Here is a 5821-nt window from a genome sequence, read left to right as displayed (position 1 = left end):
AATCAGATTGAAGGGACCTCGCGCATGAACACACACACACACACACGCACGCACGCACACACACACACACACACACACACACACACACGCACACGCACACGCACACGCACACGCACACGCACACGCACACGCACACGCACACGCACACGCACACGCACACGCACACACACACACACACAATTCATATCACCAGCACTAACCCCATCATTGTGCTTAATAATCAGCAGCACCACCAGCCCCAACATATACTTCATCATTAGCATAAACGCAACACCACCTCTACTACAAGTCTCACTATCAATGTCACTATTCCACTCGCGCACAATAAAGTACATTCGATATTACATTCTCACGTATCGGACATATACATATATACGCACGCACTCACGCACGCACTCACGCACGCACGCACACACGCACGCACTCACGCACGCACGCACGCACGCACGCACACACACACACCACGACCAGCTTGATGATTCCCGATTAACGGCAGCGGAGGAGCGAGGAAACGTAAAACACGCCACAACAGAAGACATTATACGAGGTGTTTGTTATTCTTACATATGCGTCGAAGCTGAAAACGATGTCGCTCGCACTCGCGTTGGTGTCTGAGCCACTGTTCTCAATCGTCATATCCTTGTGCGCCTGGAAAATCTCCCAACACATGTATTGTATGGTAACTAACTGCATGCTAATTACGCTGGCGCCACCTATGTTTACAACATCGCGATTGGAAATTTTTTGTACGAAATATTTTTGACAATTTTTTTAGACGAATTTTTACTAATATTTTTTTTACAAAATTACGAAATTCGCAACAGCAGCGCCATCTACATCCTCTACGTCATCGCAGCGCGCATCACGTTGCGTTATTCTGCGCACTGAAGGTTGCGGCTAGAGCGGAAGGTAGAGATCACGTGACTATCGGCTTTTGATTGCGCTTTGATTGCAATCGGCGGTTAACTTGCGCCGCCGCAACAAACAAGAGAGCGGTGAGATTGGCCCGCGCCAGCATACGTACAAGTGTTGGGTACTCGGTCGGCAGAGCCTCCTCTGTGAAGATATACATCGCGTCGCCCGCGAGCGGAGTCAGGTTGCCACCGACCGTCTTCACCGTTGGGTTGCATAGCTTCACGACGGTCGGAGTGTCGAGGTCGCCGGTGAACATCTCCACGGTGAACGTGCTCGGTCCGGCAGGAAGGCTGATGGTCAGTTCGAACGCGATCACGTCACCTACGTTCAAGGTCGACGCCGCCGCGTTCGGACCGACGGGCGTCAGAAGAAACGCCATTTCGGTCGGCACCTGCGATAGCCGACGAACGCGGATAATCACTGTGTGCGGTAAACCACCTCGCACCTATATCGAAAACTCCGCCTCCTTCTATCGCGGCTGCTATCATGCGGTGTCATGCAAGAAATCTGCCGCCGTTAGGACGTAGGGACGGAATCTGCTGAGGTGTGTTTAGTGTGGACAGACAACGTTAACGACACATTGCAGTTCGTGCGTCATACCGAGTGCTAATGCGTAGTAAAGTGATTACGTCACCGTAAATAGTAAAAGTAAAAAAAATTATGTCCACTTTTTTTGCCAAATGTAAGTGATTCTGTTCACTTTTTTATTAGTAGGGAGAGATAGTGATCCGCTAGATGGCGCATTATTAGTATAAATAAGTTGTGCATATAGAAATCAGTTAACCCTAACCCTAACCCTAACCCTAACCCTAACCCTAATCCTAACCCTATCCCTAATTCTAAAATAAAACAAAATTAGCAAAAAAATAATAAAAAATAAAATAAATAAGAGACAAAATTAGCCAATCAGAGCCGTCATCACCTTCATTTTTTTAAATAAAATGGTTGCCAAAGACTTCGACTGTACTTACCGCGCGTTTGGAGCGTGTGTGGGAGATGAACTCGTTTGGTTCGAAGTCGACAAACTCAGCATCTCCCGTCTCGCTAGGTGGAGCCACGTGCACGTTTAGGGTAAACGTGTCGGTTTTCGATGTTCCTTCCTGGCTGCTGTTGCCAACATTGTTTCTTACTTCGATAGTCAACCTGCGCAACAAGACAGAAGCGATGCGTTGCTTGTGCGCTGCTGTTGTTGTTCTTGTTGTCGTTGTTGTTGTTGTTGTTGTTGTTGTTGTTGTTGTTGTTGTTGTTGTTGTTTCGTGTACTGTTGTGCTCTTGTGCAGAGAGCGTTATTTCTCTCTATGTTCATAACGTGATGCCACGTTCCATGCTTAAGCGCGGGTACGTGACCGTTGCATTCCACTTTGCAAAAAAACACTGATTTGATCATTGATCAAAACACTGCAAGAGATGAAATATAATTTACATTCTTAAACATAATTGTGAGCTCCTTCTGTCAAAACCATGTATTTATACGCTCTTAAAAATACCAATCAAATATTACATACTTGCGTTCGAATTTCTTTGGTATCTCTCTTTGCAGGAAGATGTCGCCGCTGTCTAGATCGAGCAGAAACTCCCCGTGTTCGTTGCCATGGGTGATAGTATAGGTCATATCACCACAAATACATTTCTCGTCAGAGTTAGCACAGGTGGTGACCCTTTTAATGTTGAAATAGAGATAAAATAAGATTTAATAAAGATTTAATAATAATAATAATGTATGTATGAAAGGCTCCGTCAGTTTTGATCCAAATAGCGCCAAATTCAATGAGAAGGGCACCTCCCTGCCACCTTCTCCACCACCTCCTCCTTCTCCACCAACTCCTCCACCAGCTTCTCACCTCCTCCTTCTCCACTAGCTTCTCCCCCTCCTCCACCACCTTCTCCCTTCTCCCCCTCCTTCTCCACCAGCTTCTCCCCTCCTTCTCCACCGCGATTACATCTGATTGGTTATAACACAAATCACGTGACAAAATATGAAAATTATCTCCTGTACCGGCCTGAATATAGACAAACCCTATCTGGGTGGGGTTTGTCTTAAATTTTCGCCTCACAGCTGTGCGCGGCAGTGATTGGCTGTTTATACACCGCAGCCGCAATGTTTTTGGTGTGTGCGTGTGCGCGCGTGCCGGTACGTGTGCGTGCGTTCGTGGGTGCGTTCGTGCGTGCGTTTAGTGTGGCTTGCTATGCTAGGTGAAGGCTCCACCTAATTAAATGCTTATTATTGTACCTTTAATCTACATTTAGTATAGCTATATTATCATTAAAACCCGTGAGAAAACACATTAGTAGTTTAACACAATTTCAAAAGGTTATGGTATATATAGTGTGGTATGTGTGTGCTCTTAGACAATCGAAACGGCGTCTAAAAATGTCAGCGCATTTGGGAGCCGGGTAAGCGCGGGCACGGTTACACCTCCCGTTGTCAAATATTTGCACACGCGCGCGCGCACGCACGCACACACCGCATTCACACACATACGGCCATGCGCACGCACAATCACACGCGTACCCACGCACACAATACCACATTTACACACACACGGGCGCGCACACACATACACGCACATGCACACGCACACGCCGCATTACATACTGACTCCGGAATGCAAGAGGAGGGCGGGGGGGGGGGTTTTTTTCGGCGGATCCGCGGAAATCGGCGGATTTGACAGTCGCAGGGGTCAATTTTGTGAAACGTTAAATTACAATCTAATCGGTAATCTAGAAAGTCTAATCGGGTCGCGACGAACGCCGCGTACGGTTTAAAAGGAGATGGGTTTGTTTAAGAGAAAGAGGGAGAGACGCCGGACGGGGGGGACAACTTGGTATGTTACACTCTTGGCTATTCGTGTTTAGAATAAGCTTTAACGACTGGAAAAATCGCTTCTAACGTTAGCGGAAATGCTATTCGCGCGACGCCCAGAAGGGGCCCCAGCTCGATTCGCGTTGATGCACACGCGGCACGCGTTTCGGAGGAAGATACGCGAAACGACACTTTCGCGCTCTTTCTACTATTTATTATAGTAGATATATATATATTATATATATATAATATATATATATATAGTATAATATATATATATATAATATATATATATAAATACAGGCTCAAACAGTAGGTCGAGTCCTCTGTGTTATTTCGTTAATGATTCCTTGCAATCTCATCGGCTATTACGCGAAAATTACCGCCGACGCTAAAAACTCACGCTGGTCGAATGTCGACTGCCATAACAACGTAGACTTGCGTGCTGATGGGATGTCGAGGTTGAAACCATAGCATGCGTGTCCTCAGCGGTGGTGAACGATGGCGTAGTGCATGTTATCTACAACAAGCACCGCGCATTTGTCATATATTATGAATGTTTTTCGATCTTATTCTGAGAAAACGATCGTTTAAACACCGAATTTGCACTTGGACACTAAGCGAATAACGAAAGCACACACTTCCCACACTCTCTATCTCTCCCTTCCCCTCTCATCACACCACAGACACAACACGCCAACGCACAAACACCACACACACACACACACACACACACACACACGCCCACCCACACACACACACGCACGCCCGCACGCCACGCACGGCACGCAACGCAGAGCACGCAGTCGCACGCACACACACACACACACACACACACACATCATATACTTATTTTCATACTGAATACGCTCTTGATGATAATAGAGCTGAGTACCTTTGTCATAGCGTCCTTGCACACAGCTAATAATTTGCTGAACCTGGCTGCGTAAGAATAATAGTACACGGCGCCGTCGCAGTTTTAGATACACAGGGGACATTATTTTTACTGCTGAACAGAATTCTATTCAGTGGCAATGCCACGCGGGGACATTACGAGGTCGTTGCCAGTTAAATCGGACCACAGGATCGCCAATCGCCCAGCCTCCCTTATCGTTACATGAGCCATGCCAGCAATCCGTCGAACTACACAACATGGCGTGCACCGCACCGGTATTTAACATGCTTATGTATAATCATCAACACAAATAATACATAATGTTGCCTTGATGATGTTCAATATCAAAATAGAGTGATAGCAACTGCCACAAAATGCCGAGAAAGAAAATTTCATAGTCTGACGTCGTGTGTCATGCGACACATTGTCACATTGCGTATATATTATATATATATATAATATTTATTATAATATATATTATAGCTTATTTTCCTCTCGCACTATGAAATCATCTTTATTCTACACTGGGAAATTGGTCCCTATCACACACTCTCCTGTCTCTCGCGCTTTTCCTACGCGCGCTCTCTCTTTCTCTCCCTTCCTCTCCCCTCTATCTCCTCTCTCTCTCTCTCTCATCTCTCTCTCTTCTATTATATATATATATATATATATATATATATATATATAGATAGATAGATATAGATAGATATAGTAGTAAGTATAATAATAGTGTACAGTAGTAATCGTAGTACTTACTCTATTCCAGAACCTCCGGGTTTTCCACAATATTTCAAACCCGATGAGAGTGGTGCAAACATACACGTAGCTACTGAAACAAGCGGAAAACACCTTAGGATATAGTTGACTCATACACAGCCATGAGTGCAACACAAAATAACGCACTCACGCACTCACACACGCACGCGCGCACGCACGCACGAACATGCACAAACAAATGTGCGCACGGACACTCGCTAGCGGACACACCCACACACGCACGCACACAAAATAACGCACTCACGCACTCACGCACGCACACGACGTACCGAGTAGAAGTAGGAGAGTGACCAATAGGCCATTCATCTGGCCTGTGCTGTGAACAGATTCCCGTTCTTTACCACAGCGGCTTCTGAAGACCTCCTCCCTCTCTCACGTCTGTTCGCTGTCTATACGTATATCAAAGGAAGAGAGAATCGAGCCGAACCTAC

At 46.0% G+C, this 5821-nt stretch overlaps 1 long non-coding RNA gene across 1 annotated transcript; it reads right to left on the bottom strand.

The window, feature by feature from the left end:
• Positions 1-4801: 4801 nt before the first annotated feature.
• Positions 4802-5821, bottom strand: LOC106807649. The gene is made up of 3 exons (XR_001393689.1): positions 5660-5821; positions 5370-5442; positions 4802-4861 (listed from the first exon to the last, which is right to left on the bottom strand). It is a non-coding gene; the product is annotated as an uncharacterized LOC106807649 (long non-coding RNA).

This window comes from Priapulus caudatus, unplaced genomic scaffold (assembly GCF_000485595.1).
Source record: "Priapulus caudatus unplaced genomic scaffold, Priapulus_caudatus-5.0.1 Scaffold227, whole genome shotgun sequence".
NCBI lineage: Eukaryota > Metazoa > Priapulida > Priapulimorpha > Priapulimorphida > Priapulidae > Priapulus > Priapulus caudatus.
Note: the sequence above shows the minus strand (reverse complement) of the source record. Positions and strands in the feature narration are given on the sequence as shown.